General features: G+C 41.8%; 1 long non-coding RNA gene across 1 annotated transcript in view; it reads left to right on the top strand.

Moving 5' to 3' along the window:
* The window catches only part of LOC135561575 (uncharacterized), a 45,958-nt gene extending 20,915 nt beyond the window's left edge, over positions 1–25,043 (top strand). The window contains exon 3 of the long non-coding RNA XR_010459572.1: positions 22,561–25,043. This is a non-coding gene — a long non-coding RNA (uncharacterized LOC135561575). The remainder of the gene's footprint in view (positions 1–22,560) is intronic.
* Positions 25,044–25,349: the final 306 nt, after the last annotated feature.

Here is a 25,349-nt window from a genome sequence, read left to right as displayed (position 1 = left end):
ACAACACAGTGGGTGTTTGTTTTCTAGATTGAGGATAATCTCACCTGGATGTGCCTTTCACTTGACGAGAATGAAGGGTCTTGTTTGAGGATTTGTTTTTTTTTTCCTACAAATTCACAGATCCCTTTCCTCAAAAGTGAAGTTAAATCATTTCGGGTTGGTTTTATTGGCTCGCCTCTCATGTTTTGAATATTATTGACGTCCACCTTTTGGGTTCTATTTGATAGATGGATTGGATGTCACACATGCCCTGGGTGTTTGCTTCTCTCAGATGTTTATGTTGTTTCTGTCTGTCTCCCGGTGCCTTGGCTTTTCCTGCCCTGATGTGCTCTGCTGGATCCTGCGGCATTTGGCACCCTATCAAGTCCCCTGTCGCCCCTCCCCCTACACCTCCTGTAAACCTCCACCCTCTCCACTACCAGCAGACACAAACACAACACACACACACACACACACACACACACACACACACACACACACACACACACACACACTGCTGACACTTCCTCTCCAGATAGGGGGGAACTATTTAAAGGGCCTAGCTACACAGACAGCAGAGGATAATAGACTGTCTTTGGAGGCACCAGGAGGAACTGTCATGCTACAGTATGCTTAGAGTATATCAGTAGTGAATCACGATCTTAAGTCTTTTATCACATAGCCAGTGGTTAGTGTGGTCACTCACTCATATGTGTTGATGGCATGTTGGAGATGTCTTGCGTTGATGCTGACTGACATCTGACTGTGTGTTGGATGGATGTGTATGATAAGTATGGAATCAATATTTTTATTATTTAATTTTTTATTTCACCTTTATTTAACCAGGTAGGCCAGATGAGAACAAGTTCTCATTTACAACTGTGACCTGTCCAAGATAAAGCAAAGCAGTGAGACACAAACAATAACACAAGAGTTACACATGGAATAAACAAACGTACAGTCAATAACACAATAGAAACGTCTATATACAGTGTGTGCAAATGAGGTAAGATTAGGGAGGTAAGGCAATAAATAGGCCATAGTGGCAAAGTAATTACAATTTAGCAATGAAACACTGGAGTGATAGATGTGCAGAAGATGAATGTGCAAGTAGAGATACTGGGGTGCAATGGAGCAAAAATAAATAAATAACAATATGGGGATGAGGTAGTTGGATGGGCTATTTACAGGTGGGCTATGTATATGTGCAATGATCTGTAAACTGCTCTGGCAGCTGATGCTTAAAGTTAGTGAGGGAGATATGAGCCTCCAGCTTCAGTGATTTTTGCAATTTGTTCAAGTCATTGGCAGCAGAGAACTGGAAGGAAAGGCGGCCAAAGGAGGAATTGGCTTTGGGGGTGACCAGTGAAATATACCTGCTGGAGAGCGTGCTACGGGTGGGTGCTGCTATGGTGAGCTGAGATAAGGTGGGGCTTTACCTAGCAGAGACTTATAGATTACCTGGAGAAGGTGGGTTTGAAGACGAATATGAAGCAAGGGCCAGCCAACGAGAGCATACAGGTCGCAGTGGTGGGTAGTATATGGGCCTTTGGTGACAAAATGGATGGCACTGTGATAGACTGCATCCAATTTGCTGAGTAGAGTGTTGGAGGCTATTTTGTAAATGACATCGCCAAAGTCAAGGATCGGCAGGATTGTCAGTTTTACAAGGGTATGTTTGGCAGCATGAGTGAAGGATGTTTTGTTGCGAAATAGAAAGCCGATTCTAGATTTAATTTTGGATTGGAGATGCTTAATGTGAGTCTGGAAGGAGAGTTTACAGTCTAGCCAGACACCTAGGTATTTTTAATTGTCCACATATTCTAGGTCAGAACCGTCCAGAGTAGTGATGCTAGACAGGCAGGCAGGTGCAGGCAGCGATTGGTTGAAGAGCATGCATTTTTTAAACTTGCATTTTAAGAGCAGGTTGGAGGCCACGGAAGGAGAGTTGTATGGCATTGAAGCTCGTCTGGAGGGTTGTTAACACAGTGTCCGAAGAAGGGCCAGATGTATACAGAATGGTGTCGTCTGCGTGGATCAGAGAATCACCAGCAGCAAGAGCGACATCATTGATGTATACAGAGAAATGAGTCGTCCCGAGAATTGAATCATGTGGCACCCCCATAGAGACTGCCAGAGGTCTGGTGTGGGCCTGTTCCCTCCGATTTGACACACTGAACTCTGTCTGAGAAGTAGTTGGTAAACCAGGCAAGGCAGTCATTTGAGAAACCAAGGCTGTTGAGTCTGCCGATAAGAATGTGGTGATTTGGCTGCACAGTATTGTCTTTTATAAAACTACATTATTATTAGCAGCAAGGAGATGATTTTGAGCTATTTGCATTTGAGTGATTCCTGAAGAATTTCCTCCAATAGGCTACTGCAGGAGGTAATGTACAACTGTGTGTGTGCGCGCATCTGACTGTGTGCGTGTGCGTGTGAATACCCTGTGTGTGCACATGAGAAACACTTATTTTATCACATACAATGGGGCAAAAAAGTATTTAGTCAGCCACCAATTGTGCAAGTTCTCCCACCTAAAAAATTGAGAGAGGCCTGTAATTTTCATCATAGGTACACTTCAACTATGACGGACAAAATTATATATTTTTTCTCCAGAAAATCACATTGTAGGATTTTTAATTTATTTATTTGCAAATTATGGTGGGGTCAAATGATCACAAGAACGGTGAGCAAAACTCCCAGAACCACACAGGGGGACCTAGTGAATGACCTGCAGAGAGCTGGGACCAAAGTAACAAAGCCTACCATCAGTAACACACTACGCCATCAGGGACTCAAATCCTGCAGTGCCAGACGTGTCCCCCTGCTTAAGCCAGTACATGTCCAGGCCCATCTGAAGTTTGCTGGAGAGCATTTGGATGATACAGAAGAAGATTGGGAGAATGTCATATGGTCAGATGAAACCAAAATGGAACTTTTTGGTAAAAACTCAACTCGTCGTGTTTGGAGGACAAAGAATGCTGAGTTGCATCCAAAGAACACCATACCTACTGTGAAGCATGGGGGTGGAAACATCATGCTTTGGGGCTGTTTTTCTGCAAAGGGACCAGGACGACTGATCCGCGTAAAGGAAATAATGAATGGGGCCATGTATCGTGAGATTTTGAGTGAAAACATCCTTCCATCAGCAAGGGCATTGAAGATGAAACGTGGCTGGGTCTTTCAGCATGACAATGATCCCAAACAGCCCCAAAACATCACTGCTCTAGAGGAGACCTGCATGGAGGAATGGGCCAAAATACCAGCAACAGTGTGTGAAAACCTTGTGAAGACTTACAGAAAACGTTTGATCCCTCTGTCATTGCTAACAAAGGGTATATAACAAAGTATTGAGATAAACTTTTGTTATTGACCAAATACTTATTTTCCACCATAATTTTCAAATAAATTCATTAAAAATCCTACAATGTGATTTTCTTGATTTTTTTGTCTAATTTTGTCTGTCATAGTTGAAGTGTACCTATGATGAAAATTACAGGCCTCTCTCATCTTTTTAAGTGGGAGAACTTGCACAATTGGTGGCTGACTAAATACTTTTTTGCCCCACTGTAGTTATGGGGAATGCTGTTATTTCCAAAAGTAATTATCCCCTTGTCCTCATCTGGCAACTCAATTGAGCAATCTATAACTGCATTCCAGGTGCCCCAAGTTGTTCACTTCCCCTCAGAAAAAGTTATTATCTCCTTGTAGGAAGCACGAGTACTAGGGACTTCTACCTTTTGCTATCATTAGGCGCTGATTAAAATGAGCTTTTTCAGTCGACCCTTTAAAACCCAGGAGGTGTAGTTCTGTCATGAACTAGCTAGGTCATTATAAAGGGTTATGTTTTTAAAAAAAAGGTATCGTTAAAGCAAATTTTCCACGTGTTGTTGTAATGTATTTTCCACTTCCACAAATTGCTGGGTACACCAACTGCCCTCCTCTTTGGCTTTGTGTTTTCTTTTCAAGACAATGGATGGATAAGATGAAGCAATCAATCAGACTTAAAGCCAATAACAGGTTGAGTTTTGCCATTTGAAAGCCACAGTGTTGTGTTGCTACCCAGCAGAGTGGAGTTTCAGTTTGTCCCTCTCATATGCACATTACCTCTTCTCCTCGTCTCCCTTATTGCTGCCTGGAGTGCTACAGTATGACAACATAAATGAGAATAGATTTAATCTCTCCAAACCTTCTTATAATTTGTTCAATGGGCTCAGGGCCAAAACATGCACAAAAATCCCTAATCACGTCGAGTAGCATGTGTAAGCCTTTTTCCACACATTCTCCCTCCAGTTCTCAGAACTTTCATCAGTTAGAGAGATACGAATTTGTCCCGAACAAGTGAGCGTTGTCTGCCAGTAGTGTCATCAACACCTAGTGGTGTTAGGTGTGAGGTGGGAGAGAGGATGGGGCTCATAGCACGAGGAATGTGATTGCAAACCCAAGGTTCCTGATACAACATGTTATTATTTTTGACACAAGCCATTTACAATAGCTATGAAGGTGGCAATGGAAAATGTAATATTGATTGTATGCCCTCAAGGCTCTGCTCTCATGACTTTCCCAGTTTCATGCCTCTCACACATGTTGTCGTGATGTTTTTTTTTCTTCATTTCTCTCCCCTCACAAATCCTGTTTTTAGGGCTTTCTTGATGGTTTATTTGATGAGGTAATTATGTTGTTAGATTAGGGAGGATAAGGTAGAGTTTTGGAAGAATGATAGAAAGCTATAACAAAAGGAATAGAATGTGAACCACAGATGATGTGACAAGTGTTGATATACCTAACAATATTCTGTGTTGCACTTCTTTTTCCGTCAGGGTCAACACATTATTTACCCTCAAAATATTTACAAAAAAATAAAACAAAATAAAAAAATGTTGTTTTTTTTGTCATCATTTAGACACATACTCACACACCAAGACTTGTGGGAAAGTCCCCTCCTAAACACTAACGTGCAATGTCCTCAGACACTGTTAGCCATGTTTGTTCAGGTAAACTGCACAAAGACAGGCATCAGAATGTAAAGGAAGCAAATCATTCCCTTTTACAAGGCGAGGAAACAAACACTGGGAAGGAGACTAGAGCATTTGGGCTCTGTCTATCTACAGTGACAGAGACATGCCAGACTATAGACATACACGTTAAACAGGGCCTTCAAAGGGACCACAGCCAATTGGACAAGTCTGGGTGAGGTAGAGCTCAAACGTCAGTAGTATCTGGGTAGATTGCAGGGGTTATCTCCCAATCCAGTAATTAGAGTGTTTCTTTCCGGTGCACGAGCCAACACTTCTGCTCATTTCTCAAATTAATGTGTGACCTGCAGAAAACCCCTCTATGTACCAAACCACTAATTGCTACACTTAAAAGCTGTCCCTGTGAAAAGTAGCCATCTAATGGTCCCTTCCCCCTGTAACACATCGTTAGGGACCTCCATGCTAATTTGCGGTTAGCTTGTCCTGTGAACTCAGACATAAAAAATGACAAGCTAAGCTCAAAACCCTTCGCTAACTTTTTCACACAGAAGAAAATTACTAGTCCGTTTATTTCACTGAATCTCAAGTGGTCAGAACTGGCTGTCCTCCATGATAGTGACTTTGCCAAAGTTTTCATAGATTTGTTTTTTTCAGCCTTCATAACTTAATTACTACAGTGGGATAAATCAGGGTCACCCGGAGTGTTTCTTGGTAGTCTTCATACATTTACTTTGAAACACCTCACACACATGGTTATGGGCCTAAGAAAAACAAGACAGCTGTACCATGTCAGATATATGCTTTATATCCATCACAGAAGACTGAAATATAACAAAACTATTTGACATACAAACAGTGAATTTTGGGCGTTAATTTAAAAAAAAAGTTTTACATGAAGAAATTATGAAAAATATGAATAACATTCCACCCATGAGGCCACTAGGTCATTTGACTGCAGGAATGTGCTACTTGTCTGACTCAGACCTGGTATTAACCTCTTTCAGCTAGGGGGCACTATTTTTATGTTTGGAAAAATAATGTTCCCAATGTAAACGGCCTATTTCTCAGGACCATATGCTAGAATATGCATATAATTGACAGATTAGGATAGAAAACACTCTAAAGTTTCCAAAACTGTCAAAATATTGTCTGTGAGTATAACAGAACTGATATTGCAGGCGAAACCTGAGGAAAATCAAACCAGGAAGGGGCTTCTATTTTGAAAGCTCCATGTTCCATTTACATTTAAGTCATTTAGCAGACGCTCTTATCCAGAGCGACTTACAAATTGGTGCATTCACCTTATGACCTCCAGTGGAACAGTAGTGCATCTAAATCTTTTCAGGGGGAGGGGGGGTGAGAGGGATTACTTTATTCCATAGCCTGCCTTCACTCCATTTAAAGGGATATCAACCAGATTCCTTTTCCTATCGCTTCCTCAATGTGTCAACAGTCTTTAGACATAGTTTCAGGCTTTTATTTAGAAAAATGAGTGAGAAAGATAACAGAGCTTGCGCAACAGAGCTTGGGCAGCCATCGTCTCTCCCTCTCCTACTAAAAAAGACAGTGCCGGTTGATATATTATCGATTATATATTTTAAAAACAACTTGATTGATTATAAAAAACGTTTGACATGTTTCTGTGGACATTACAGATAGTATTTGGAATTTTCGTCTGTGTTGTCGTGACCGCTCGAGCCTGTGGATTTCTGAACATAACGCGCCAAACAAACTGAGGTATTTTGGATATAAAAATAATCTTTATGGAACAAAAGGAACATTTATTGTGTAACTGGGAGTCTCGTGAGTGAAAACATCTGAAGATCATCAAAGATAAGCGATTTAATTGTATTGCTTTTCTGATTTTCGTGACCAAGCTACTTTGATGCTAGGTGTTCATCATTTTTTGTCTAGTGATCGATAAACTTACACAAACGCTTGGATTGCTTTCGCTGTAAAGCATATTTTCCAAATCTGACACGACAGGTGGATTAACAAAATGCTAAGCTGTGTTTTGCTATATTGCACTTGTGATTTCATGAATATAAATATTTTTAGTAATATTATTTGAATGTGGCGCTCTGCAATTCAGCGGTTGTTGATTACAATTATCCCGCTAATGGGATAGGTAGCGTCAATAATTAACTGAAGATGTTATCTATTCACAGATAGTATCAGTCAAATGTTTGGACACACCTATTCATTCAAGGATTTTCTTTATTTGTACTATTTTATACATTGTAGAATAATAGTGAAGACATAAAAACAATGAAATAACCCAAAAAGTGTTAAACAATGAAAATATATTGTATATTTGAGATTCTTCAAAGTATCCACCCTTTGCCTTGATGACAGATTTGCACACTCTTGGCATTCTCTCAACCAGCTTCATGAGTGCAAAAAGTACAAAAAAAACAAAAAAACGCTTGAATGAGTAAGTGTGTCCAAACTTTTGACTGGTACTGTTCATTTCCTCGTATATACTCGTATATATGCTAGTAGATTGTCTTGTTATCATGGGGCAGCAGGTAGCCTAGGGGTTAGAGCGTTGGGCCAGTAACCTAAAGATTGCTAGATTAAATCCCCGAGCAGACAAGGTAAAAATCTATTGTTCTGCCCCCGAAAAAGGCAGTTTACCCACTGTTCCTAGGCCATTATTGTAAATAAGTATTTATTCTTAACTGACTTGCCTAGTTTAAAAAAAAAAGGTAGTCACCTTGAATGTATTTCAATTAACAGGTGTGCCTTGTAAAAAGTTCATTTGTGGAATTTCTATGAGTATTAAGCCAATCAGTTATGTTGTGACAAGGTAGAAGTGGTATACAGATGAGAATCCAATTTGGCAAAAGACCAAGTCCATATTATGACAAGAACAGCTCAAATAAGCAAAGAGAAACGACAGTCCCTCATTACTTTAAGCCATGAAGGTCAGTCAATTTGGAACATTTCAAAAAGTTTGAAAGTGTCTTCAAGTGCAGTAACAAAAACCATCAAGCGCTATGATGAAACTGGCTCTCATGAGGACACCCACAGGGAAGGAAGACCAGGAGTTCATTAGAGTTAACTGCACATCAGATTGCATCCCAAATTTCAGGCAACAAACACATCTCAACATCAACTGTTCAGAGGAGACTGCTTGAATCATGTCTTCATGGTCGAATTGCTGCAAAAAAAACACTACTAAAGGACACCAATATGAAGAAGAGACTTGCTTGGGCCAAGAAACACGAGCAATGGACATTAGACCGGTGGAAATCTGTCCTTTGGTCTGATGAGTCCAAATGTGAGATTTTTGGTTCCAACCATGTTTCTGTGAGACGCAAAGTAGGTGAACAGAGGATCTCCGCATGTGTGGTTCCCACCGTGAAGCATGGAGGGGTAGGTATGATGATGTGGGGGTGCTTTGCTGGTTACACTGTCAGTGATTTATTTAGAATTCACGGCACACTTAACCAGCATGGATACTACACCACTCTACAGCGGTACACCATCACGTCTGGTTTGCGCTTATTGGGACTATCATTCATTTTTCAACAGGACAATGACCCAACACACCTCCAGGATGTGTAAGGGTTATTTTACCAAGAGGGAGAGTGATGGAGTGCTGCATCAGATGACCTGGCCTCCACAATCACCTGACCTCAACCCAATTGAGATGGTTTGGGATGAATTGGACCGCAGCCATCAAGTGCTCAACATATGTGGGAACTCCTTCAAGACTGTTGGAGAAGCATTCCAGAAGAAACTGGTTGAGATAATACCCAGAGTGTGCAAAGCTGTCATCAAGGCAAAGGGTGGCTACTTTGAAGAATCTAAAATCTCAAATCTATTTTGATTTGTTTAACACTTTTTTGGTTGCTACGTGATTCCATATGTGTTATTTCATAGTTTTGATGTCTTCACTTTTGTTCTACATTGTAGAAAAAAGTTAAAATAAAGATAAACCCTTGAATAAGTGTGTCCAAACTTTTGACTCGTACTGTTAATTTCCTCGTTTATACACTGGTTGTCATATTCAGTTGTCAGTCCATCATCGTGATGTCACCAATTCTCTCTTCCTGGGAGACACCCCATTTTCGAACAAAACTATAAATACAACATGCAACAACTGCAAAAACAATTCTGAGTTACAGTTCATATAAGGAAATCAGTCAATTGAAATAAACAGATTACACACTGCTCTATGGACTTCACATTACTGGGAATACAGATGTTGGTCACAGATACCTGGTAAAGATAGGTGTGTGGATCGGAAAACCAGTCAGTATCTGATGTGACCTCTATTTGCTTCATGCAGCGCAACACATCTCCTTTGCGTAGAGTTGATCAGACTGTTGATTTTGGCCTGTGGAATGTTGTCCCACACCTCTTCAATGGCTGTGTGAAGTTCCTGGATATTGGCGAAAACTGAAACACGCTGTCGTACAGGTCGATCCGTGCAATATCATGCTGAAACACAAGGCAATGGCGGCGAGTGAATGGCACGACAATGGGCCCCAGGATCTCGTCATATTATTTGTGTGCATTAAAATTGCCATCCATAAAATGCAATTGTGTTTGTTGTCCGTAGCTTATGCCTGCCTATACCGTAACCCCACCGCCACCATGGGTCACTCTGGTTACAACGTGGACATAGGACAAAACACACAACATCTTGACTGTCAGCATCACTGCTTGGTATTGCAAATGCAACACCCTTGACCGGAAAGTGCTACAGAGGGTGGTGAGGACAGTCCAGTACATCACACATAAGACTGCTAAATAATCAATTAAGGGTACCCAAACTATCTGCACTGACTCTGTCTTGCACTGACCCACTCAATAGACAATATTACATTGCCTTTGGAAAGTAATCAGACCCCTTGGCTTTTTCCAAATGTTGTTACATTACAGCCTTTTTCTGGAATTGATTAAATTGTTTTTTTTACCCTTATCAATCTGCACGACCATACCCCACAATGACAAAGCAAAAACTGTTTTTACTATTTTTTTTTGCTAATTTATAAAATAAAATATCACATTAACATAAGTATTCAGATCCTTTACTAAGGAATTTGTTGAAGCACCTTTAGCAGCGATTACAGTATAAAGTCTTCTTGGGTATGACACTACAAGCTTGACATGTGTATTTGGGGGAGTTTCTCCCATTCTTTTCTGTAGATCCTCTCAAACTCTGGGAGCGTTGCTGCACAGCAATTTTCAGGTCTCTCCAGAGATGTTCGATCGGGTTCAAGTCCGGGCTCTGGCTGCTTCACTCAAGGACATTCAGAGACTTGTCTCGAAGTCACTCCTGCATTGTCTTGGCTGTATGCTTAGGGTCGTTGTCATATAAGAAGGTGAACCTTCGCGCCAGTCTGAGGTTCTGAGTGCTTTGGAGCAGGTTTTCATCAAGAATCTCTGTACTTTGCTCCGTTCATCTTTGCGTTGATCGTGACTAGTCTCCCAGCCCCTGTCGCTGAAAAACATCCCCACAGCATGATGCTGCCACCACCATGCCTCACTGTAGGGATGGTGCCAGGTTTCCTCCAGACGTGACGCTTGGCATTCAGGCCAAAGAGTTCAATACTGGTTTAATCAGACCTGAGATTTTTGTTTATCATGGTCTGAAAGTCTTTAGGTGCCTTTTGGAAAACTCCAAGCAGGCTGTCATGTGCCTTTACTGAGGAGTGGCTTCTGTCTGGCCACTCTACCATAAAGGCCTGATTGAGGGAGTGCTGCAGAGATGGTTGTCCTTCTGAAAGGTTCTCTCATCTACTCAGAGGAACTCTAGAGCTCTGTCAGAGTGACCACCGGGTTTTTGGTCACCTCCCTGACCAAGGCCCTTATCCCCCAATTGCTCAGTTTGGCAGGGCGGCCAGCTCTAGGAAGAGTCTTGGTGGTTCCAAATGTCTTCCATTTCAGAATGATGGAGGCCACTGTTTTCTTCGGGACATTCAATGCTGCAGACAATTTCTGGTACCCTTTCACAGATCTTTGCCTCAGAACAATCCTGTCTCGGAGATCTACGGATAATTTCTTCGACCTCATTGCTTGGTTTTTGCACTGACATGCACTGTCAACTGTAAGACCTCATATAGACAGGTGTGTGCCTTTCCAAACCATGTCTAATCAATTGAATTTACTAATCAAGTTGTAGAAAAATCTCAAATCATCAAATCAAATTTTATTTGTCACATACACATGGTTAGCAGATGTTAATGCGAGTGTAGCGAAATGCTTGTGCTTCTAGTTATGACCATGCAGTAATATCTAACAAGTAATCTCACAATTTCACAACAACTACCTTATACAAACAAGTGTAAAGGAATAAATAAGAATATGTACATAAAAATACATGAATGAGTGACGGCCGAACGGCATAGGCAAGATGCAGTAGATGTACAGTATATACATACGAGATGAGTAATGTAGGGTATGTAAACATGATATAAAGTGGCATTGTTCAAAGTGGCTAGTGATACATTTATTACATCAAGATGCAAGGATGATCAAATGGGAAATTGGATGCACCTGAACTCAATTTCAAGGGGTCTGAATACTTTTCTAAGGCACTGTCTATACACACCATATTCACACTCACTAGACTATATATACCCACCATTTACACACTCACTCACACACAGTACATTGACACTTCCACACAAAATCCACACACATTCAAAAAAAATCCACACACACACACACACACGCACACATGCAGACCGACAAAAGACACATACACACATTAATTACACAGACACACACACACACACGCACACACACACACACACACGCACGCACGCATTCAAAGATACACACGCACACATGCAGACCGACAAAAGACACATACACACATTAATTACACAGACACACACACGCACAAGCACACACACACACACACATGCAGACCGACAGAACACAAACACACATACATACACATAACACACACACATGATTTGATGCTGCTTCTCTCTTCTTTATTTTACTTGTAGTATTATCTATCCTGACACCTAGTCACTTTACCCTGCCTTCATGTACATATCTACCTTAAATACCTCTTGCTGTATTTCTGCACATTGATCTGGTACTGGTAATACCTGTAAATAGATCCACATTGATCTGGTACTGGTAATACCTGTATATAGATCCACATTGATCTGGTACTGGTAATACCTGTATATAGCTCCACATTGATCTGGTACTGGTAATACCTGTATATAGATCCACATTGATCTGGTACTGGTAATACCTGTATATAGATCCACATTGATCTGGTACTAGTAATACCTGTATATAGCTCCACATTGATCTGGTACTGGTAATACCTGTATATAGATCCACATTGATCTGGTACTGGTAATACCTGTATATAGCTCCACATTGATCTGGTACTGGTAATACCTGTATATAGCTCCACATTGATCTGGTACTGTTAATACCTGTATATAGATCCACATTGATCTGGTGCTGGTAATACCTGTATATAGATCCACATTGATCTGGTACTGGTAATACCTGTATATAGCTCCACATTGATATGGTACTGTTAATACATGTATATAGATCCACATTTATCTGGTACTGGTAATACCTGGATATAGCTCCACATTGATCTGGTATAGGTTATCCTTGTATATTGCTCCATTCTTGTTAATTCTATTTTATTTTTAAACTCTGCATTGTTGGGAAGGGCCCATAAGCAATCATTTCATGGTAAAGTCTGCACCAGTTGTATTCGGCGCATGTGACACATATGGTTTGATTTGATTTGATATGACAATGCTTTCTAGAACGTAAAACGATGGTAGATTACCAGGACATGTGGTTCTCAGAACACCACTTCCTCTTTCAACCAAACAAGAATGGCTTTTTGGGGGAAATGCGCTTAAATGCATTGAGGGAAAAGTGTTTGAAACATAACTGAATATATATTTGTATCCTTTCATCCAGCTGAGTTGATGTGACCTTCAAGTGCCAGTTCTCAGTTCAAATCAAATCAAAGCTTTTTTGTCACGTGCGCCGAATACAACAGGTGTCACCTTACAGTGAAATGCTTACGTACAGGCTCTAACCAATAGTGCAAAAAAAGGTATTAGGTAGGTAAAGAAATAAAACAACAGTAAAAAGACAGGCTATATACAGTAGCGAGGCTATAAAAGTAGTGAGGCTACATACAGACACCGGTTAGTCAGGCTGATTAAGGTAGTATGTACATGTAGATATGGTTAAAGTGACTATGCATATATGATGAACAGAGAGTAGCAGTAGCGTAAAAGAGGGGTTGGTGGCGGGACACAATGCAGGGGCTCCATTAGGGGCTCCAGTGTTGAGGATCAGCGTGGCAGATGTGTTGCTACCTACCCTCACCACCTGGGGGCGACCCGTCAGGAAGTCCAGGATCCAGTTGGAGAGGTAGGTGTTTAGTCCCAGGATCCTTAGCTTAGTGATGAGCTTTGAGGGTACTATGGTGTTGAACGCTGAGCTGTAGTCAATGAATAGCATTCTCACGTAGGTGTTCCTTTTGTCCAGGTGGGAAAGGGCAGTGTGGAGTGCAATAGAGATTGCATCCTCTGTGGGTCTGTTTGGGCGGTATGCAAATTGGAGTGGGTCTAGGGTTTCTGGGATAATGGTGTTGATGTGGGCCATTACCAACCTTTCAAAGCACTTCTTTGCTACAGACGTGAATGCTACAGGTCTGTTGTCATTTAGGCAGGTTGCCTTTGTGTTCTTGGGCACTGGGACTATGGTGGTCTGCTTGAAACATGTTGGTATTACAGACTCAATCAGGGACATGTTGAAAATGTCAGTGAAGACACCTGCCAGTTGGTCAGCACACGCCCGGAGCACATGTGCTGGTAATCTATCTAGCCCCGCAGCCTTGCGAATGTTGACCTGTTTAAAGGTCTTACTCACGTCGGCTACGGAGAGCGTGATCACACAGTCATCCGGAACAGCTGATGCTCTCATACATGCCTCAGTGTTGCTTGCCTCGAAGCGAGCATAGAAGTGATTTAGCTCGTCTGGTAGGCTCATGTCACTGGGCAGCTCGCGGCTGGGCTTCCCTTTGTAGTCTGTAATAGTTTACAAGCCCTGCCACATCCGACGAGCATCAGAGCTGGTGTAGCATGATACATTCTTAGCCCTGTATTGAAGCTTTGCCTGTTTGATGGTTCGTCACAGGGCATAGCGGGATTTCTTTTAAGCTTCCGGGTTAGAGTCCCACACTTTGAAAGCAGCAGCTCTACCCTTTAGCTCAGTGCGAATGTTGCCTGTAATCAATGGCTTCTGGTTGGGGTATGTACGTACAGTCACTGTGGGGATGACGTCCTTGATGCACTTATTGATAAAGCCAGTGACTGATGTGGTGTTCTCCTCAATGTCATCGGAAGAATCCCAGAACATATTCCAGTCTGTGATAGCAAATCAGTCCTGTAGTTTAGCATCTGCTTCATCTGACCACTTTTTTATTGACCGAGTCACTGGTGCTTCCTGCTTTAATTTTAGCTTGTAAGCAGGAATCAGGAGGATAGAGTTGTGGTCAGATTTACCAAATGGATGGTGAGGGAGAGCTTTGTACGTGTCTCTGTGTGTGGGGTGTGGCAAGTGTCTGTGTGTCAGTGTGTGGCAAGCAAAATCTAGAGACTTCCTTCGATTTCGTGCACCAGCAGTTGTTTACAAATATGCACAGACTGCCCTCCCCCTCGTCTTACCGGAGTGTGTTGATCTCTCTTGCCGGTGCAGCGTATATCCCGCTAGCTGAATATCCATGTCGTCATTCAGCCACGATTTCTTGAAACATAGGATATTACAGTTTTTGATGTCCCGTTTGTAGGATATTCTTGATCGTACCTCGTCTAGTTTATTGGACGTTTGCGAGTGGTATTGACGATAATGGCAGCTTTCCCACTCACCTTTTTCCTTTCCTGACCAGGCATCCGACTCTTTGTCCTCTGTACCTGCGTTGCTTTCTCTTGCAAATAATGGGGATGTTGGCCCTATCGGGTGTTTGGAGAATGTCCTGTGCATCTTGCTCGTTGAAGAAAAAATCTTAGTCTAATCCGAGGTGCGTGATCGCTGTCCTGATTTCCAGAAGCTCTTAGTCTAATCCGAGGTGTGTGATCGCTGTCCTGATTTCCTGAAGCTCTTAGTCTAATCCGAGGTGAGTGATCGCTGTCCTGATTTCCAGAAGCTCTTTTTTGCCGTGAGATACGGTTGCAGAAACATTATGTACAAAATAAGTTACATATAACGCAAAAAACCCCACATAATAGCATAATTGGTTGGGCGCCCGTAAAACTGCTGCCATTTCTTTTGGTGCCATTTTGTCAATATTTGTAGCCGCGTCTTCATCAGATGCCACTCCCATCATTGATGATGTCTATTTCACAGAAAACAGAATTGAGAACATTGAGCTCCCATGGCGTGGAGGCAATGAAGTTTGATAAAAACTCAGGTGAAAAACTCAGGTGAAAGGCAGTGAAAGAACATATGATCAAATCAGTGGCTCCATTGGCCCTGGTAAGGCCCCCTCAGAGCATGCTCAGTGCTCACCACCTCATATAACAGGAGGAGTCTGGGCAGCACTCTGAAAAAGATCTGCTTCTCTCTCTCACTCTCACTTTCACTCCCACTCTCACTCACTCTCTCACTCTCACTCAATTAAATTCAGTTTAAGGGGCTGGGAAACATATGCGACATTGACAAAGCAAGTGAAATAGATAGTAAACAATAGTGAAATAAACAATCAAAAATGAACAGGAAACATTACACTCAAATGTCAAATGATGTGTATTAACAGTATGCAGTGTGCAAATAGTTAAAGTACAAAAGGGAAAATAGATAAACATAAATATAGGTTGTATTTACAATGGTGTTTGCTCTTCACTGGTTGCCCTTTTCTTGTGGCAACAGGTCACAAATCTTGCTGCAGTGATGGCACAATGTGGCATTTCACCCAATTGATATGGGAGTTTATCAAAATTGGATTTGTTTTCGAATTCTTTGTGGGTCTGTGTAATCTGAGTGAAATATGTGTCTCTAATATGGTCATACATTTGGCAGGAGGTTAGGATATGTAGCTCAGTTTCCACCTAATTTTGTGGACAGTGTGCACATAGCCTGTCCTCTCCTGAGAGCCAGGTCCGCCTTCGGAGGCCTTTCTCAGTAGCAAGGCTATGCTCACTGAATCTGTAAATAGTCAAAGCTTTCCCTAAGTTTGGTCAAGTATTCTGCCACGGTGTACTCTCTCTTTAGGGCCAAATAGCATTCTAGTTTGCTCTGTTTTTTTTGTAAATTCTTTCCAATGTGTCAAGTAATTATCTTTTCTCATGATTTGGTTGGGTCTAATTGTGTTGCTGTCCTGGGGCTCTGTGGCATCTTTTTGTGTTTGTGAACAGAGCCCCAGGGCCAGCTTACTTAGGTGTCTCTTCTCCAGGTTCACTCTCTGTAGGCGATGGCTTTGATATGGAAGTTTTTTTTCTGGATTTTGATAATTAGCGGGTATCGGACTGATTCTGCTCAGCTTGCAATATTTGGGGTTTTACACTGAGGACATTTTTGCAGAATTCTGCATGCTGAGTTCCATTTAGTAAATTATTGGTTGTTGATAGGACCCAAGACCTCGCAACCATAAAGGGCAATGTGTTCTATAACTGATTCAAGTATTTTTAGCCAGGTCCTAATTGGTATATCAAGTTTTATGTTCCTTTTGATGGCATAGAAGGCCCTTCTTGCCTTGTCTCTCAGATTGTTCACATCTCTCTCTCTCTCTCTCTCTCTCTCTCTCTCTCCAATTCAATGGGCTTTATTAGCATGGGGGTGTCTCTCTCAAGTGAGGGAGTGTTGAGTTGAAGGGGATAAAGGAAAGTTTTCTCATATATACAGGTTGAATGTAGGTTGAGGGGTGCAGGGAGGCTGAAAAGATTTGGCAAATGCACCGCCCTTGACTGCAAAGCGCTACAGAGGGTGGTGCGGACAGCCCAGTACATCACTGGGGCTGAGCTCCATGCCATCCAGGACGTATATAACAGGCGGATTCAAAGGAACGCCTAAGAAATTGGCAGACTCCAGCCACCCAAGCCATAGATTGTTCACTCTGCTACTGTCCGGCAAACGGTACCGGAGCACCGGTTCTCGGAAATACATGCTCTGAGACAGCTTCTACCTCCAAGCTGTAAGACCGCTAAATAGCCAGACCGCTAAATAGTCACATGTGACAAATACAATTTGATTGGGGGGGGTAAGTAGTTACTCTACATGGTCTGGGGACCCCTTAATCCCCTGCTGGTTTTACTACGGGCTCCTGTGTGTGTGTGTGTGTGTGTGTGTGTGTGTGTGTGTGTGTGTGTGTGTGTGTGTGTGTGTGTGTGTGTGTGTACTACTAACACCCACTGCATATAATTTACCCAGCAGGCAGGCAGGCAGGCAGGCCAGGCCATTTAGCTTAGTTTTTTTTTCTTTTCTCAGAGTTCTATGTCTCTCAAGGGAACAAATTAGCTGCCTGAAGAACTGTATGCTTGTTGACCGTGCTAAATAATCATTGACTTCAAAATGAAGTAGAAAACAAAATGTTTTCTACTTGTGTTGATGTGTAAAGTATGTAGCGAAATCCTAAGTGTTGGATAGTGCTGTAGTATTATGTAGCAAAACCACAGTGTTGGATTGGGCTACCTGAGGCGGGTTTGTGAAATGAAGAGACTTGGTTTAGACTAATGTACTGTATAGCTACTCTTTCAGCATGATGTGGTGTGGTTTTTGTTATGGAATGTTACGGTCCAGAGGTAATTCCCTCCAAAAGTCCCAACAGTGAGATAAAACCCAAGGTCAAGACCTGGCCCCACAATGTAGCATTCACCTAGCGCTAACGCTGCTTCTCTGACAGCAGGTTTAAGTGGGGGAAAATGACTTAATAAATGAATAATTTCAGGTCGTATACATTACCTGGCTATAGTGTGTAGAGTATGAATGCATGGAATAAATATGTCTTCGGTTTATGAAGTGAGAAATGGACCAATGCAGATGCTCTGTTGTTGTTGCTATTGCTCACATTAGGTGACTCCACTTTAATGGCCATTCACACTCCAGGCATCCCGGCATTATGCAAGTCCAATTTATTGGCCCTCTGAAACTTCTAGTTTTCACCAATAAAAATACTCCAGTCATTAGGTAATCCTGATATACCTCTGTTTAGCCCAGATAGAGAGCTTGATGAGGTTAAAGTAGACTCATGCCGAACACAGTTTGTCAGACAGAAAACAGTCTGCCTTGGATATAGAAGATATCTGCTAAATGTTTCTGCTAGCGTCCAAATGAGGCAATTAAAGCATACACTCATAACCTGCAAGGACACTAATGACCAAGCAATCCCAGACAGTCACAAAGTATACCAGGAACTGCAATGAAACTTAACCGTGCCTCATTATTTGGTTTGTAGACTGGCTTCCTACAGTCTTTGTCACCACTGGGATTCTGTGTTGTTACAATCAGACTGGCCCCACAATGTAGCATTCACCTAGCACTAAAGCTGCTCCAGACAGCAGGTTTAAGTGGGGAAAATGACTAGGAAGGTACATTGATGCCGAAACGTTGGCGATTTACTCAATAAATGACTGGGATTTTATACATGGAGTGTGCGACTCTCTTTATTTTTATAGTTCATAGTTTATTCGCCGTTAGCACCTCCACACAAAATCATTTTTCTGGGTGTACGCCAGCTCATGTTTTTTATTCTACGATCAGACAGTGAAACATCACTTGAAGAGTTAACGAGAGTACGTTAGTGGTACAGTAAAGGCAAGCAGTCAGTGGTTTATAGGTCTACGGTATGTATAGCACACGATCAAAAGTATGTGGCAACCTGCTCGTCGAACATCTCATTCCAAAATCATGGGCATTAATATGGAGTTGGTCCCCTCCTTTGCTTCGACAGCCTCCACTCTTCTGGGAAGGCTTTCCACTAGATGTTGGAACATTGCTGTGGGGACTTGTTTCCATTCAACAACAAGAGCGTTAGTGAGGTCACCAGTGGTGTAAAGTACTTAAGTAAAAAATACTTTAAAATACAAATTAAGTAGTTTTTTGGGGGTACCTACACTTTACTTAACTATTTATATGTTTGACTACTTTTACTTCACTACATTCCTAAAGACAATCATTTACTTTTTACTCCATACATTTTACCTGACATCCAAAAGTACTTGTTACATGTTGAATACTTAGCAGGACAGGAACATCAAGACAACACATGGTCATCCCTTCTGCCTCTGATCTGGCGGACTCACTAAACACAAATGCATCTTTTGTAAATGATGTCTGAGTGTTGGAGTGTGCCCAGGGCAATCCATACATTTTAAAAACAAGAAAATGGTGCCGCAAGCTTTGCTTAATAGAAGGAATTTAAAATGATTTATACTTTTACTTTTGATACTTAAGTATATTTTAGCAATTCAATTTACTTTTGATACTTAAGTATATTTAGAATCAAGTACTTTTAGACTTTTACTCAAGTAGTTTTTACTGGGTGACTTTTACTTGAGTTTCTTTCTATTAAGTTATCTATACTTTTACCCAAGTATGACAATTGAGTACTTTTTCCACCACTGGAGGTCGGGCACTGATGTTGGGCGATTAGGCCTGGTTCGCATTCGGCGTTCCAATTCATCCCAAACGTCCTAGGTGGGGTTAAGGTCAAGATCTTCCACACTGATCTCGACAAACCATTTCTGTATGGCCCTCGCTTTGTGCTCGGGGGCATTGTTATGCTAAAACAGGAAAAGGCCTTCCCCAAACAAAGTTGGAATCACAGAATTGTCTAGAATATCATTGTATGCTGTAGCGTTAAGATTTCCCTTCACTGGAACTAAGGGGCCTAGTCCGAACCATGAAAAACAGCCCCAGACCATTATTCCTCCTCCACCAAACTTTACAGTTGGCATTATGCATTAGGGCAGGTAGTGTTCACCTGGAATCTGGCAAACCAAGATTCGTCTGTCGGAGAGCCAGATGGTGAAGTGTGATTCATCACTCCAGAGAATGCTTTTTCACTGCGCCAGAGTCCAATGGCGGCAACATTTACACCCCTCCAGCCGACACTTGGTCATGGAAACATCATTTTTTTGTTACTAACATGAAGCTCCCGACAAACAGTTCTTCTGCTACCAGAGGCAGTTTGGAACTCGGTAGTGAGTGTTTGCAACCAAGGACGGACAATATTTCCGCACTATGCGGAAAGTCCAGTTCTGTGAGCTTGTGTGGCCTACCACTTCGTGGCTGAGCCGTTGTTGCTCCTAGATGTTTCCATTTCACAATTACAGCACTTATAGTTGACCGGGACAACTCTAGCAGGGCAGACATTTGTCAAACTGACTTGTTGGAAAGGTGGCATCCTATGATGGTGCCATGTGGAAAGTCAGTGAGTTCTTCAGTAAGGCCATTCTACTGCCAATGTTTGTCCATGGAGATTGCATAGCTCTGTGCTCGGTTTTATACACCTGTCAGCAATGGGTGTAGCTGAAATTGCCGACTCCACTAATTTGAAGGGGTGTCCATATACTTTTGCATATATAGTGTATCTACTACAATCCTTAATTGTTATTGTGATTTTAGTCTAACTTTAGCTGTTCATGCATTCATAGATTTGATATACATGTACACCTAATGGTAGAGCAAAGCTTAGGGTGCAAGAGCTCCATATCCTGATGAGATCCCTCTAGCCGTGTTCAGGTACTGTAGGAGTAAGTTGGTGAATCTTTACAGCTAAATTGACATCGTCACACACAACTAGTGACTCGGATGTAGATCATTCTGGCTGCTTTGTGTTTCTCAGTGACTGAAAAGTGTGACTGAAAAACAGCATCCTTCCTCAAAGTATTTAACTGTTGGATCAGTCTTTTCTGCATTTTCCTCTGCAGTTTCCTCTATAGCCTAAGCAGGCTACAGAACGCATTAAGAGCATGTGCTTAGTTGGAGACCTCATGCCTCATGCCAGGTTTTCTATTGACCCTCCTTGGTAACGATTTGTCCAGTTGTGTTCAGGCATTAAGAGCGATGTGGCTAGAGGGCAGGACCCTTGATCCATTGATTGTGAAGATTGTGTAGGCTCAAGTCACTGGTGCCCTTTGACCCTCCAGGTCCAGTCTGGCTATGGCCAGTCTGCAATCCAGAGCTGGCATCCCTTACAGGTCAGTGTAACTTTTAGCCCTCACTGTAAAGAATTTAACCTCTGCGCACCGACCCTGTTAGCGGGATGAAATTCGACAACATTCGATGATCGCTACATAAATAGTCATATTAAACATTCATGAAAATACAAGTGTCTCACATGTATCGAAAGCCTAGAATCTTGCTAATCCAACTGCGTTGTCAGATTTAAAAAAGGATTTACTGCGAAATAATACGATGCGATTATCTGAGGATAGAGCCCCATAAAAAACAACTATTTCAACCAGCACAAGGCATAACAAAATCACAAACTGCAATAAAATAAATGGTTTATCTTTGACGATCTTCCTCTGTTTGCAATCCCAATGGTCATTGTTACACAATGAATGGTCGGTCTTTTGTTTGATCAAATACATTTTTATAGCCTAACACGAAACATTTTGTGAACCACTTGTGTCGTGAATTCCGTCTCATTCCATTTTCGACTACACATTCGATGTAAATACACAGACTAAATGTGACTTTTCCAGTCATGTTTGGTTTCATTTCAATCAACTGCTTTGTTTATAACACAACCAAACCTGGTGGGTTATTTCGCGGGATGTATTGACTGAAAGAAACCGATTTGAAGACAACAAATAATGACATCATTGTGCACCAATAATATGACCGCTGTTTCGTTGATTGACTGTATTTTAACCCAATGACCACTGATCGTCTTGAAATCTAGCTGGGTAGATAGCCAATGAGCTGAGGTAAATGACAATATGTAATGTTTATGTGTTGGAAGACCAACCCATGTAGTAAACTCTGGCATAAAGAGTTAATTTGCCATTGAAGATTCATACCGGAAGGAGCCATGCATGTTACGCACAGCGTTATTTTGGTAAAGCGTATCTTCAGCTGTTTATATATCAATCAGTATGGCGACTAAGTCAGGGAAAGCTAAATCTAAGTCTAGATATACAGATGTACACACAATTTTAGAAGAAATTGATCGGGAAAGTGAGACAGAGATGGTTGGAGGACGATTAATTTAGCGATTCCCAAATGGAGGAATATTTTTTGAACGGAGAGGACATAGTTTTGGACTGGTAAGTTTTTCTCATGCCAATGCCGTCGTTTGAAATTAATAATATAAAATATTATTTGTGAAATGAAACAGCCTATTTGAGGCTGTTGAGGGCAGGGCAGGCCCACAACAATGTCCAAAGTGAAATGGAGACAGTAGATACAGCTGGTCTGTTGTATTATAATAAAGACTGTAGATCTAGCTGGTCTGTCATAATATAATAGAGACAGTAGATCTAGCTGAAATGTCATAATATAAATGAGACAGTAGATCTAGCAGGTCTATAATAATATATTCAACCTTATGTTCCCTGTACTCTATATATATCTGTTTATTATACCTGTTGATACAGGGTTCATATGTGAAGCTATTCTAACGGAACATTTTCTTTCACAGTGACACTGACTCCGAATGGGAGCCCCCAGTGCCAAGGTGTCCATCCCCCACTGAAGCTGGTTCATCCAGCTCCTGCCACAAGTGGTGTTCATCTGCCCAAATGTATTTCTGCAGGCATGGATGTGCCTCAGGGCCAAAAGGGCACAGCATGGAGGCGTCGCTGTGTTCTTTGCTAAATGAAGTACCCCATCACCTGCACCAAATGCTTGGTGACCCTCTGCTTTACAGCAGAAAGAGACTGCTATAACACCTGGCATCAGCAGCACAATATTGTGTAGAGGACTGAGGGTCTTCCAAATATTGAAAGTGTTATTTTGTAAATGTATATATATTTTTTCATGTTTTTTTCTCATTGTTTTGGGGGGGGGGTGTTAGAATACCATTTTGGTATTTTGTATATAGTTATTCCATTCAAAATGTATAACTTCACCAATTTGGTACATTGGGCTACTTGTGTGGGACACCTGGGTGACTTCATGATAAATGTCATGTAGCACACTCATTTTGGAAGTTATCATTCTGAAACTTTGCACAAGTACTGTTGCCCTCTTATGTCTTTCACTGAAATTGTCCCCATCATCCTATCTGAATGTTTGTTTTGTCTTGTTCATTTTAAAGATGATGATACAACAATACAAATAGAAAAAACATGTTTTTTTCATTGTATTATCTAAACCAGATCAATTGTGTTATATTCTCCTACATTCAATTCACATTTACACAAACGTCAGAGTGTTTTCTTTCAAATGAAACCAAGAATATGCATATCCTTGGTCCTGGGCCTTAGCTACAGGCAGTTAGATTTGGGTATGTCTTCAGGCGGAAATTGAAAAAAGTAGGGGGGTAGCTGTAAGAGGTTTTAACATCATTTGTATAGACTGGCCAACTGACAAATCTACATGAGAAACAAGTTATCACTATTTTTTTTGGTTAACTACTACACTTGTCTTTCGATTTCAGAGGAGACATGCGGTCATATCTCAAAAAGTGAAGGAGATAAATGGTGACAAAGCTCTTAAAAGTCACTAAAAGTGCGTCTTCGTGGTAAATTTACAAGAGTGATGGTTCCTCGAGTCAGGAAAAAAAGACTTATGATCTGTGTTGTTGCCGAATGTAGTGGGTTTCTAATGGCTTTGATGGCTAAAACACATGTTAGAACAAAGCGTCTGTTCAGGCTGGTTCAGGCTTGGTCAGTGTGACCACGGCACACATGGTACTTCTCTCTCCCATTTGTCCTACAGCTCATTTTCCGTGCAGCACTGGGTTGATTCCCAATACTTTTACATGGCTCCCTTGTCATTGTCTACTTTCCTTGCTTTCCTTCCTCTCCTCTTGTGCTCATTTTCATCAGCGGCCCACTGGCCACACACTGGTTAAATCAATGTTGTTTCAATGTAATTTCAATGAAATTACATCAAACCAATGTGGAATAGACATTGAGTTGACATCTGTGCCCAGTGGGTGGGCTGTCTCTGGCTGGCTCCTAACATGTTTGCATGGTTCACTTTTCCCTTGTCTCATTTCCTCTCTTTGCTTTCCTTCCTTCCCTTCCTCTTTGTTAGGTGAAAGGGATTGACAGGTTTCAATGTTTTCAAAACTTTTCAGATCATTGGTGGTGAAAGGGAATGTAGGGAAGAAGTTGAGTAAAGGAAAGTGAAATCTACAGAGACGACGTAGTGTTAGTATTTTCGGCTCGGCTAGCTTAGCCTAGTGTCTGTTCTTCTGCAGATGCAGTTGTGCTGCCGTGTCTGTGTAAGTGTCTGTGTGTGTCTGTGTGTGTGCCTGTGTGTGTGTGTGCCTGTGTGTCCATGCATGACACACAGGCACAGAATGTCCCTCTCCCCACAGGTGTGATTACTACCTCTAAGAGTTTAGAGCTTGAGGTAGTCACCTAAGACACGTACTTGGGAGTATGACTAGACGGTACACTGTCCTTCTCTCAGCACATATCAAAGCTGCAGGCTAAAGTTAAATCTACACTTGGTTTCCTCTATCGTAATTGCTCCGCTTTCACCCCAGCTGCCAAACTAACCCTGATTCAGATGACCATCCTACCCATGCTAGATTGCGGAGACATCATTTATAGATCGGCAGGTAAGGTTGCTCTCGAGCGGCTAGATGTTCTTTACCATTCGGCCATTAGATTTGCCACCAATGTTCCTTATAGGACACATCACTGCACTCTACACTCCTCTGTAAACTGGTCATCTCTGTATACCCGTCGCAAGACCATGTTGTGTTGCTACCATGCTGTATTGTCATGTGTGGCTGCTGTGCTATGTTGTTTCCTTAGGTCTCTCTTTATGTAGTATTGTGGTGTCTCTTTTGTTGTGATGTGTTTTTTGTCCTATATATATTTTTTTATCCCAGCTCCCGTCACCACAGGAGGCCTTTTGTCTTTTGGCAGGCCGTCATTGTAAATAAGAATTTGTTCTAAACTGACTTGCCTAGTTAAATAAAGGTTAAATAAATAAATAACATGAGTGTGTGTGTGTGTGCGTGCCTGTGTCTCTCTGCATGAGTTTGTGTGTGTGTCTGTGTGTGTGTGTGTGTGTGTGTCTGTGCATGCCTGTGTCTGTTCATGTGTGTGAGTGTGTGTGTGTGTGTGTGTGTGTGTGTGGCCCGGGAGAGCAGGATTTTAAAAGTCTCTGATGTGTCCTGGGCATCCTCAGCTCCACAAGACTCAAAGATGAAGAAGTTGCAGAGTTGCTCACTCTGAACTTCCTGCCAGTTTGTCTCTCACCGGTTCCCCCTCAAGGGAAGGCAGTCCTAACCCCCCTCCCCCTCCA

This window comes from Oncorhynchus nerka, linkage group LG18, assembly GCF_034236695.1.
Source record: "Oncorhynchus nerka isolate Pitt River linkage group LG18, Oner_Uvic_2.0, whole genome shotgun sequence".
Taxonomy (NCBI): Eukaryota; Metazoa; Chordata; class Actinopteri; order Salmoniformes; family Salmonidae; genus Oncorhynchus; species Oncorhynchus nerka.
Note: the sequence above shows the minus strand (reverse complement) of the source record. Positions and strands in the feature narration are given on the sequence as shown.